Source organism: Trachurus trachurus (genome assembly GCF_905171665.1).
Source record: "Trachurus trachurus genome assembly, chromosome: 1".
NCBI lineage: Eukaryota > Metazoa > Chordata > Actinopteri > Carangiformes > Carangidae > Trachurus > Trachurus trachurus.
In genome coordinates this window covers 29,594,443-29,607,207 of record NC_139891.1, presented here as the reverse complement: position 1 = coordinate 29,607,207, position 12,765 = coordinate 29,594,443, and the positions used below count along the sequence as shown (strand labels likewise).

The 12,765-nt window shown below is 41.9% G+C and overlaps 1 protein-coding gene across 1 annotated transcript in view; it reads right to left on the bottom strand.

Moving 5' to 3' along the window:
• The window catches only part of LOC310995250 (zinc finger protein GLIS2-like), a 28,677-nt gene extending 20,074 nt beyond the window's left edge, over positions 1-8,603 (bottom strand). Inside the window, exon 1 of the mRNA XM_083984250.1 lies at positions 8,103-8,603. The gene's annotated coding sequence lies outside the window, so the exon portion shown is untranslated. The remainder of the gene's footprint in view (positions 1-8,102) is intronic.
• Between the last annotated feature and the right edge of the window lie 4,162 nt (positions 8,604-12,765).

The following is a 12,765-nucleotide window of genomic DNA, read 5'->3' as shown; positions in this document are numbered from 1 at the left end:
ATGGACGGTGTTGTAGGTTTGTGTTGTTTGTGGGGGTGCGTTCATCACCGCTCATATTGGTTGAATCCTCGATTTTCAAGCTGTTGTTGTTTGAGCGATTGAATTGAGACGTGTGTGTGTGTCTCGTTCTCTCCCACTGCGACTTTCTATCCCCCCCTTGGTCTTTTCTTCTTTCTTTTTCACTTGCATAATACTAGATCTCCCACACTCCTCTTTTGTCTTTCTCCCCTTATACCTTCTCTTCACTCATAAACCCCACCACCACCACCACCACCACTACCCCCACCCATAATCCCTTGCACCACCTCCATCCAACCGTTTGGCAGCGAGACAAAGTCAACACAGAAACCTCTTCACTTCTCTTCTCTGCTTTCCCTCCCTGTAATTCCTCACCATCAGCCAACGGAGCAACAGAAACCCCCCCCTTACCCCCCACCCCCTCCGTGATCCTTTCATCCGCCGCCGCCCTCTGAGGACTGAAGGGAAAGAGAAGGACTAAAGATGGAGAGGAGGATGAGGGAGAGGTCCAGGGTCTGTCCATTTAAAAAAGAACGAGCGCAGATATTCTGGGTTATGTTGAAAGTATGAAGATGGAGTGGAAGAAAGAGGGAGGATGGGAGGGTGGGAGGGGAACATGAGGAAATGAAAGACAGAAAAAGGAAAAGAGGGGAGCTGGTGAAGAGATACAGAAAGACCGAGGGAGGAGAAAAAAAAAGTGTTTTTAACCTTCGATGACAGACGAGGCCAAGATTAGCCCCAAAAAACTATCAAACTCTTCTCCTCTCTCACTCATTTTCCTTCTCCCTCTCTCTCTCTCTTTCTGTTTTGTCTTTCTCCTTCTTTACGTCTTTCTTTTTCCTTTTACTTTCTTTCTCTGCATCCCTCCTTCATTCCCTCAGCTCTGTCATCCAGACCTAAAACACACAAACACATGCGCCTCACATTCCTACGTGCAGAGCAGATTCACCCAATTTGTTTCCACTGTGTGTGTGCATGCATGTGTGTGTGTGTGTGAGTGTGTGTGTGTGTGAGAGTGTGTGTGTGTGCGTGTGCCAAGTCAGTAAATAATAACCAATCCCAGCTGTACTGTATAGGCCGTTCCTCTCGTTCTCAGTGGGGAAACAAAGAGGGAGAGAAAGGGAAAAGAGCTCCATCAAATAACAGAGTAATGAGCCGGAAAAAAGTCAGCAGAGAGTTAAGCAGGAAGAATCAATGACGTTTTAATGCTAACAGGCATTATGAGCCCTGTACCACTGCTATTCAATGGTCTCTGTGTATAGGAGCTACCAAAAAAAAAAAAAAAAAAAATCCAATTTGTACTCGTTTCTGCTGCGGTTTCAGGGTCAAACCACCTTAAAGCTTTTCCATCCTGCCAGCGATCGCTGGTGAGGGCGTGGACAAGCTGCAGCACAGGTAAATAAACTAAACGCTGCCGTTTCCTTCACAAGTCTTCAAATAACAATGAATCACTCTAGTTGGTTACTCTGCCGACCTGGCGATTTCATCCTGATTTTTTGCGGATTTGCGTGAAGTGGTGCAGCCGTGTGCGTGCGTGGGGCTGAATCTCAACAAGAAAATAAATTATAGATTTTCCACCTGAAGGGTAAAAGACAGAGCCGATAAGAAGAAGAGGATTATAGGAGTCAAGAGTGAACAGCACAGTTTTACGAAGCAGGAGAGACACACGGACAGAAAGGGAGAAGGTTTAAACTGCTGGAAAATGAACTTGAATGCATCATTTACGATAATATTAAAGGGATAGTTCAACATTTTGGCAAATTGGCCCATTGCCATAATCCCCTTAGCAGTAGGTTTGTTACCTTTAATTGTCGGTGCAAGATGTTTTTAGAACGGTGGAGCAGAGCCGTGAGCTGCTCAGAGCTACGCTACGGAGGCTAATGGGATTTCTTGGTTTCCCTCATCAAACTCATCAAATACACAATCCAACAACTCCAAAACGCTCTGGTGGACAAGTTGTGACCTGCACATTCACCACGCTATGAGGTTACGAGACAGAGTTGTTTTAGAGGCAAATTCATGCAAAACAGCTGAACTGGTTCCCGTTGGGGGCAGTTTTTCGCGAAGCAGTCTCTGCATTTGCCTTGAAAACAAAACATTTAGAGACTGCTGAGATGTGCAGGTCACAACTTGTCCACAAGAGCGTTTTGGAGTTGTTGGATTGTGAATTTGATGAATTTGATGAGGGAAACCAAGAAATCCCATGAGCCTCCGTAGCGTAGCTCTGAGCAGCTCGCGGCTCTGCTCCGCCATTCTAAAAATATCTTGCACCGACAATTAAAGGTAACGAACCTACTGCTATGACTATAGGGATTATGGCAATGGGCCAATTTGCCAAAATGTTGAACTATCCCTTTAAGATATCCTAATACTGCCCATTTCTACCCAGAGAAACAACACCAGCTTTGACCTTGACCATTTCACAACCGTCTGCCTGCATGACAACAGTGTTTCCCAAAACCATGTGGCTGATGTTACAAAGGGAAACATTTCAAAAACGTGGGCAGTGGGGGATATTTAAAAAAAAAACTCAACCATGGTCATCCAGTGTAAGTCAGGGTTTTCCAGAGTTGCCTAATATTGACTTTATTGTCTGCAATGATGTTGCAATCAAACTCAACAGGCTGCCACGCCAACAACCTACCAGCACCACCTACAGTCCTATTATTACTGTCACCATCTTACACAGCCATTATTCACATTAATACAGTTGTTTATGCCAATGAATCTCCCATTTCTGTCCATTATGTCATTAAATAGCGCTGAAAAAATGCAACGGGAGATGATATATGTGCTTCATTGACCAAGCAAAGCTGTTAGAAATACACCGATTCAAGTTTCTGGAGCGATGAAGCAGGTTTCATGATCTGATTAATTGATTATTTATGATTACATTTGATCCATCAGCTGCAGCTATAACGGAGCTAAAAAACCCATCACCAGAGCTCACACTCTGTCCATTGTACGCTCCACGTTTCTGATCCTACGCCCGTCTGCCGTGCCACTTGATCCCTCTTTACAATCATTATTCCCAACTTTGCCAAGACATTTTTTTTTTCTTTGCTTCCCGATTCGCTCCCTCTCTCCCTCTCCCTCTCTCTTTCTCTCCCTGTGTGTGTGTGTGTGTGTCAGGCCTTTTTTCATTTGCCTCTTTCCTTAAACGTAGACCAGAAAGAAAGACAAGAAAGAGAGGGGGAGAAAGAGAGAGAGAGGGAGAGAGGCAGCGAGTGTGGGAGGGAGAGGAGAGGAGAATAAGAAGGGGGGAGAGAAAGGGGGTGAGTGGAAGGGGGGAGTGATGGAGGGAGGGAGGGAGGGAGGGAGGGGGGGTGCCGGGGTGGGGTTTGCGGAATTTGATCTATGTTTGGTTTGGAAGTGAAGGCCCCGGCGCTGGGCTCTCAGGAGGATAACGGAAAAGAGAGGGAGAAGAAAGGGAGGTTTATGGATGTGTGTGTGTGTATGTGTGTGTGTGTGTGTGTGTGTGTGTGTGTGTGTGTGTGTACCCTCACAGGTGGTCGGCACATACTGATGGGGAGGTGGGGGGGGGCTTTTTGTGTGTGTGTGTATGCATGTCTGTGTATTTACTGAACTGTGTCGGCATGTTGGCGAAGTCAATGCTATCTGTGCTCAAAGCATGTGTGTGTGTGTGTGTGTGTGTGTGTGTGTGTGTGTGTGTGTGTGTGTGCGTCCACTCGTCTGTTTATTTGCAGATGTTGGCACAGATGCATGTGAGCTTTTGGCATGTAGCAACCAGAGGAGGAGGAGAAGGAGAAGGAGGAGGAGGAAGACAGAGAGAGGAGGTGAATAAGACATTCCTCAGATGGAAGAGGAGGAGGAAGAGGAGGAGGAGGGGGGAGGAGGGGGGGGAGATGCAGGGAGCCAGTGGTTAGTTAGTGGTTAGAGACTAAGAGGAGAAAAATGAATGTCTGGTCCAGGGCTGGGCCCAAAAACGATACCACAGCCAGCCAACGAGCCAGAGGAGAGAGGGAGAGAGGGAGAGAGGGAGAGAGGGAGAGAGGGGAGAGGAGAAGAGAAGAGAAGAGAGGAAAGGGGAGGAGAGGAGAGGAGAGGAGAGGAGAGGAGAGGAGAGGAGAGGAGAGGAGAGGAGAGGAGAGGAGAGGAGAGGAGAGGAGAGGAGAAAAAAAAATGGAAGTCCAAAGAAGTTCTGTGGAAGAGGAGAACCAGGGTAGGCCTCCTCCTCCTCCTCCTCCTCCTCCTCCCATATGAGGCCTGCTAACTCTAACTCCTGCCTGTGCCGCAGGGGAGAGAAGAGGGGGAGTGGAGCTTTTATAGCTGGGCTGAACCCGCTGAACCCATCATGTACAAACAGCAGGGAGAGCAGGGAGACAACAGAGGGCCGAGCCCAGCGGCCACACGGGGGGCAGAGGCAGCAGCACCGGGGGGGAGGAGGGGGGGGGAGGAGGGCAAGGGTCATCACAGGTCTCCCTCCTCAGATGGACACCAGCTCTTTCTTTCTTTCTTTCTTTCTTTCTTTCTTTCTTTCTTTCTTTCTTTCTTTCTTTCTTTCTTTCTTTCTTTCTTCCTTTCTTTCTTTCTTTCTCTATGTGTATGTGTGCATGTATGCATACTGTATGTGTTGCATGGTATGTTTGTGTACATGTGTGCACGCAATTATGTACTTGGATGTTTTTTTATTTGAAGAATTAGTTTTTTAGAAAACAAACACAAAGTGGAATAAAGTTGTGTTTGAAAAATCAAAATCTTTCTTTCTTTCTTCCTTTCTTTCCTTCCATATCTTCTCACTTATCACCCCTTCTTGATACCTCACCTTCTCTTTTGCCACTTCTTCTTTCTTCTCCCACTTCACTCAGTTTCTTATTTCACTCCACTTTGTCCTCCTCTACTTCATCTTTCCCTCTTTCTTTCACATTATTCCTACTTTCTTTCTTTCTTTCTTTCTTTCTTTCTTTCTTTCTTTCCACATCTTGTCACTTATCATCTCTTCTTCTTTCTGTGGATACCTCACCTTCTCTTTTCCCACTTCTTCTTTCTTCTCCCACTTCACCCATTTCTTTATTTCACTCGACTTTGTGTCCTCCTCTTCTTCACCTTTCCCTCTTTCTTTCACAATATTCTTTCTTTCTTTCTTTCTTTCTTTCTTTCTTTCTTTCTTTCTTTCCATATCTTGTCACTTATCATCTCTTCTTCTTTCTGTGGATACCTCACCTTCTCTTTTGCCACTAATTTTCCTCTCCCACTTTTTTACTGTAAGTCACTCCACTTTGTGTCCTCCTCTTCTTCACCTTTCCCTCTTTCTTTCACAATATTCTTTCTTTCTTTCTTTCTTTCTTTCTTTCTTTCTTTCTTTCCATATCTTGTCACTTATCATCTCTTCTTCTTTCTGCGGATACCTCACCTTCTCTTTTGCCACTTCTTCTTTCCTCTCCCACTTTCTTAAGTCACTCCACTTTGTGTCCTCCTCTTCTTCACCTTTCCCTCTTTCCATCACAATATTCCTACTTTCTTTCTTTTTTCCTTCACATTTCTATTTTCTTCTGATATTATTCTCCCTCTTTACATGATCTTTGCTTTTCTCTTTCTTCCCATGACCTCTTCTTTCTTCTATTGTTTACTGCCTTTGCTTTTTTTCTCTCTCTTAACTTATTTTTCTTAACTCCTCCACTTTGTTTTTCTTTTTTTCATCTTGCGCTTGTTCATGTATTTACAGTAGAAACCACAATCTGGAGCTGTTTGTCATCATGAACCTCTCAGCCACCAGGTCAACACTCATTTTTCTTCTTTCGTCCACCCTTTACTTTCTTTTTTACTTTGTTTTACGGCCACATCGTCTTCACTCCTTTCTTCCTTATACTTTAACACATGTCTTTTCATTCCTTCACTTTATTCCGTCTCTCATTTCTATCGTTCTTCGTTCCTTTCCTCCCTTCTTTCCACGTGCACACTATTTTAACACTCGCGCACGCACACACACTTGCACTTACAGTATGCCATATGTATGAGCAGCCTCCCACCCTGCAGCAGACAGTGTGGGTGGAAGGGGGCTGCAGAGCAGACGCGCCCAACAACAACAGGAAAGGAGTTTGCTTGGCTCTGGGCCTTTTCTAAAATCCATCCATGAGCGTCTGTCCAACCTTTAGAGAACAGCATGATGCAACGAGCCTGCAACCTGCAGCACATCACCGTCATCGCATTAAAAACCTCACATTCTCAAAATCTCCCTCGCCCTTGACCACCACCGTCGTGCATCACAGTTTAATCAGCGAGGAGTTTCGACGGTGCTATAGTGCGCTCATGGGGTGACTCCCCAAAAACCTGCCCTGCCTCCTGGGACCTCGTGGAGTTACAACAGTTTAGTAAGTGAAGGCATGAAAATCAGTGCAGCTGGAGTCAGGAAGCTGCTCTAATGCAGAGGCGTATCATCATCCTATAGGGAGGATGAGAAGTCGTGATTGGTGTCATGGAGGTGGAGGAGCTCTGGGATGCGATGGCCCAGACTATTAGGAGGAAATCGGGGGAAACAAAGGGTCTTGTCTCCACCCTTCTCATCTTGGTTGGTCCATGTGGTCAGAAGGACCTTGTCCCACTCAAATGTCCAACTATGGATCAGAGCAACATCACAAACTAATCCCTATAACAAAATAAATAGCTATCCCAATTTCAGAACTGAACAACATCTGAAACCCTGTCTCCACACACCTTTATCATTTTGGGGTTTGCCTCGCACCATTTTGTTTTAAAACCAACAATCCCAACAAAAACTTAACCCAGAAACTGTCCAGGTGCACTAACTTCAGCAAGATTTTAAATTTCCTCTCATTTTTACCATTTCTTACTATTATTTTTCTACTAGCTAATTGACTACGATGCCATACATCAATGTACCATTATTCCTATTGGGCTCTATTTGTTTGCATCTCCTCTCTCTCTCTGTAACAACAGGCCTTTCTAGTTTACCTGAAGCATACAAAAAACCCATCTGACAGACAGATATCTGAGCTTAACGTAGAAGTTTGTGAAGAAGAAGCTGTACATCAGTCAAAATTAACAAGATGATTTTTACCAAGCATAAATATATTTAAAGAGAATAATCGAGGGGCCCAGGATGGAGCCCTGAGGAACTCCACACCTGAGGTGAGCTGGAGGAAGAGGAGAAAAGAACGAGGGCTGCAAATGATTGTTTTCTTTTTCTTTCTTCTTTTATCAATTAAAAAGTTTTCAGTTCCTCATTTGATTCTTTTGGCCATAAAATGTCACAGAATAAATTCTCCAAAATCCAAGGTGACATCTTCGAAACATCAAATCCAAATCTATTTAAACAGATTTTTTGTTTACTCTAGTAGTAGCTGCTGCACATTATCTTTCTTTTAATCTAATGACAATAATACCTCACTTATTATAGTTGAAACAACACAAATCAAATGAGAATTATACAATACTATTATTAGGAAAAATACACTTTCCTTACATCATCATCATCATCATCATCCAGGTCATAAAAGCCATTGAAAATCCAGTGTGTTCAGCAGTCTATATACCTCAACATTACCAAGGCCTTGTACCAGAAAACCAGAGAGACGCTACTCTTTTGAGTACTCGGTTTTTGCAATTCCCATAACAGATACATAATGGGGCAATACCAATAGGGAGTATCAGAGGACCGAGGAGAGACCATTGCAAACTCTATATGCAGACACTTTAAATAGTTTAGATTGTTTAAATAATGCAATTTACACTTCCTTCAAATACCTGCCATTGACACTGGGATATGTTCAATACTTTAGTATAGCCGTTGTCAAGCATTAATAAAGATCCAGTCCAGTATAAACCAGCTGTTGTATGGGCCTGTTTTAAAAAGCCTGGCATCTTTTAACCCCCACTTTTGCATTAATTTGATAAAGTCAGAGTGTGTAATTGGGTTTTTACTGTATATAGGATGAAGGTTAAAGTCATTAACTCCCCAAAATGATATCTGAGCTGGTCTAGTTATGTCATAGCTACCAGGTATAAGAAAACATCACACACACACCTGAACACCACACACACATTATGAGTTAGTTAGTGTAATGAGTAGCAATAGAGGAACATGATGGATGATCAGTATTTACCTCACAACAGCCTGTAGACAGTCAATCAGCCTCCTCTGCTTCCTGTAGCCTGAAGATGCTCGCAAGCCTCCAATAGACACGACTGAGGACACAGTTCAACAAAAATCAAGCGAGTTGGTCCGATGTTTCCTGAACCATCTTCGATAACATAATCAGTAAACACGGGTTGATTTTTAAAAAAAAGAAATAAAAAATAAAACTAGTCGGTGTTTTGAAAAGCGAATCCTCCCACTGGGGATCGTTCAAGAGGAAAAAGTTGCTGCCTGTTGCGAAAGGTCAGTTTTTTTAAGACGTGCAATCAAAAAAAAACCTTGTCCTGTTTAGAGTTTTCTCTCAAAAATTTTTTTTTTTTTTTTTAGACAGGCGTAAGCTACAAAAAAGGAAAACCGACTGACGAGGTTTGGGTTAGAAGGTCACACGTGGAGGATGTATGGCTGCGATGTGAGTGTCAAACCCGCCGCGTAAAGGTGTGGAGCTTCTCCTGGAGGCGCATCGCTCGGTTGCGACGCTGGTCAACTGAGCTCCAGCAGCGACGGAGAGAGGGAAGAGGCTGTCTGAGAGGGAGAGAGAGAGAGGGGTGGAGAGACACTGGGAAAGAGAGGGGGGAGGTGGAGAGACCCAGGGAGAGTGCAGCAAAAGGGAGAGAGAGAGAGAGAGAGAGCTAGTGCCAGAATAGAGATCCAACCTCCAGCTGTTGACTCTCACGACAGTCTGAACCTTTCCTGCTGCATGCGTGGTGCACTGCGAGTTTAAAGAGAAGCTGTTGGTTCACATTTTCCTCAAGTTTTACTTTGACACATCCACTGAAGTTTAGTTACTGTGATAAAAAAAAGCCTCCTTTTATTCATTTTTTAAAAGCTCTACTGAAGGGTTATAGTTATAGTTATAGGCTACCTGCTATAACACAGTTAGAGCCGCTGATAAATCTTAAGCAGGTGAAGATTACTTTAGGACAGACTTGATAAAAGTTCTCTGAGGGAGCCACACAGGTGTTTTCACTTCTCCCATGGATGATTAGCCAACAGGTGAAGGTCTGATGGAGCAATGCTGGGGATTATGTAAGGTGGACAATGGGCTTTAACAAATAAAAGTATAAATCTATAAGTTAAAGCTGAAAAGTCATATTATCAGTGACATGTGCCAAAAATATCAAAAGTAAAGTTACTTGTTGATAAATTATCTATTACTAGATTGTGAATGTGTAACTATTTAGTTAAGTTTAGTTTAGTTTCTTTCTTTCTTTCTTTCTTTCTTTCTTTGTGTGAAAGGTGTTTAGCTCTTCAATTGTTTTTTAAGCCATTTAGAAAGTTTAAAGAGTAAATCTCTCCTTGGTGGAGTTGCAACTCATGTGACAGTTTAATGCAGGGGTGTCAAACGTGCGGCCCGTGTGCCAGAACTGGCGCGCCAGTCAGAGGGTCGAATCAACCCCTGGGATGAATTTGCGAAGTGTGAAAACTACATAGAAGACAGAAGAGGCATAATATTGTTGAAATTGCACAATTTTCTCTCATGAAATTTCAGGACTCATAATGTTTTGTAATAGTAGGATAGTTCACTAACTCTAAACATCCTAATAAATGTATTTCTTTGCACTCGATACAACAAACAAAGCAAAGTTTAGAGTTCTCAATATTTATAGGTGATGATGCCGTTATTTTACTCGTCCGGCCCATTTGAGATCAAATTGCGCCGCTGTATATGTGGCCCCTGAACCAAAATGAGTTTGACCCCCGGTTTAATGGACTAAATAAATTCAAACGATTCCCACTTACAGCCACTAGAGGGAGGTAATGAGCATCATCAGACAGCAGCAGAGCCCAGTGTAAGAGGTTTAGGACCATCACTTGTACACTATAGCGTGTGTATAGTGAAACATTGTAAGAACATATATACATTATAGCCCAAAGATTAATTTGTTGTTTTGCTTTTTTAATTACTTTATTTATCATCATTATACAATTTCACACGTGTACTGTTCTGTGTCTTCCTCTATTGATTTGTCTGTTTACTCTGCAGGTCCTGGGCCTGAGTCCTGTACCTGCAGCACAGAGACAGTCAGAACAGCAGAGGACAGGTTGTGATGGCTGTTTTTTGTTATTATTATTATTAATCACCCCTCTTAACAATGTTCCCTTTTGTCAAATTAATGTGTCCCTCACATAGATATTCTTTCATGCATGTATGAGATAGATGAAGATAGACCTTTGAACTGATATAATTTTGTGTATCTATCTGTTAACTCTCTGACTTAGACTGTATTTGTTCAGATAGATTATCATAACAGTTTTTTGAAGGCAATATGAGGTCTTCTCTTCTGCCTCCAAGTGGCCAGAAAAAGCAACACAGCTTGTAATAAACGTCATATAAATCCGCCTCCATCGCTGTTTTGAATTTAAGTGAGTTATTCAATCTGAGCAAAAAAAAGAGGTCACAATGCAAGTCAAGAAGGTAATAATGAAGCCCCGCCCACCCATCCAGCATCCACCAAGCCAAAAAAAAAAAAAGATAATTAGTTTGCCAAACTCAACAGCACGGACACACACAGAAAAGAAAATCCATCTAAATGACAAACAGATCTTGCGGATGAGCAATAAAATCATTTGCCTGGTGGAGGAAAAGGCCTGTTTACGACTGCACAGAGAGTCGGCACTGCTCTCCAGGATGTGGGGCGGACATGTTTCCTTGACAAGGATAATGAGAAGATTTCATGACCATAATTGCAGAGGATTCACCACAAGATGCAAAACCCCTGGTATACGCTTGACAAAAACTGAAAGGCCAGCAGAATACAAACATACAAAGACAAACCAGTGGAGCTGTACATGTATGGACCATGAGATATGTTCTTGTTTCTCTATTTTTTTTTTAAATAAATACATTTGAGGTTGTTTTCCTCTTCTCATCATCTTGTTTGTTCCATCGTTTTAAAGGTTTCATATAAATCTTAAAGGATACATTATTATAATATGATTACTATGGTGGTTGCACAGGCCATAAAGTGTAAAGGTCACAGTGTCACCTTATCATAGTAACTGTGAGTAACTCAAAACTGAACTCGGTAGCCTACATATTTGAAGGAAATTAACTTTGCTGATATCCATCCACCCACATACACTGTGAGTGCTAACTATTGCACCACACCACAATGATGTGTGTGTTCAGTGGATGTAAAATAGCTGCAAACAGTTGCAAGGAAGCGAAAGATATCTATCTATATCTATATATTTATGGCTGTGATGATGACACAAGGAGATCAAGTACGAGCATCTTTTCTTAGAACTGTAGCCATGGTATTATAATGCTGATTGTATTGGCTGCTCATATAGGCTGTGTTATACATATTCAATTCAACATTTATTGGCATATACATTAAAGGTGCAGTGTACAGCTAATGCAATGAATTGCATTCAGCCCTCAGTTATAATAAATAAGTATGAGAAAAATTCCATAACACAAAAATTAACAAATAAATAAGTAAAATAAGAAAAACTTTGCAATAAAAATATCTCCATAGTAGTAAAATCCATACATACATTCATATACACAGCCACTAAGTGCGACTGTTCAATAATATGACAGTCTGCGGATGAAAACTGTTGTAATTTATACACTTTCAAGGTTTTTAAATAGTGGGTTTAGTTGGGTTTACAGTTTCAGTTAAGTGTATCCTCTAACCTGTGTTGTTTATAGGTTAATGGTTTTCTGACTTTTTTATTTATTTATTTTAAAATCTATGTTTTTTTTTTCTTTTGCTGTTAAAATTCAGCTTTTTGGTGAAAATATTTCAAGTATTCTTGCTCTGTCTGGTTGATTTAACCAACATCACTGAGATGCTGTGGTCTGAGAACCAACAGGACGTTAAACAGATCAGTGAGATGTCCTTCACTGACCACAAACCAACGGGTGATAACACTTTGCTATACATATCTGCTCTGTTTTCACACGTTTCACACTTGTGCAGGAAACAACAAAGAGCAAAAACAATTAATAAAATAAATGAAATGCAATCAAAAAGCAAGTGCCAGTCGGTGGTGTCTCAGTGCAGGAGCAATGATTCTCGATTCTCGATCATTAGTTTATCACTGGAGGAGGAAGGAAATGATGTCACAGCTGCATGTTGAAATGTATGTTTCCCCACCCCTGCTCTATTCTGTCCATCAACTTATCGAGTTCTTTCAAGAGTCCGACTGGTGAGTTACATTTTTTGCTGTTGGTTATTATGCAGCTCTTCTGATTCATCAATTACAAATCCTGATATTAAATCAATTTTCTGATTAAAAACTGAAAGACTCCAGCCATGCTGTGGACACAAGCTGGATGTGTGTTCATGGGTTTCATCCTGTGCATCTCAGGTACGATTGTTAATCGTTTATTCATTGTAATACACTGTAATGTAATATGTATTATAGATTAGGTACAGTATGCTGTGTAATTATTAACTGTGCTAATGCAATAAACTTTTTAAAATGTCACATCATCATATAACTGTGATAAGTTAACAGTCAGTCTGTCCAGATGTTTGCTAATAAAATCTTCTATTCAAGAGGTTCAGGGCCAAAAAGAAAGCATCTGTGCTTTAAGAGGCTCAACGTTGCATCTGAACTGCTCGGCTGAACATCTCACCTCCAGCACAAAGTGGTTCACTGGGTACTTGAACCACTCT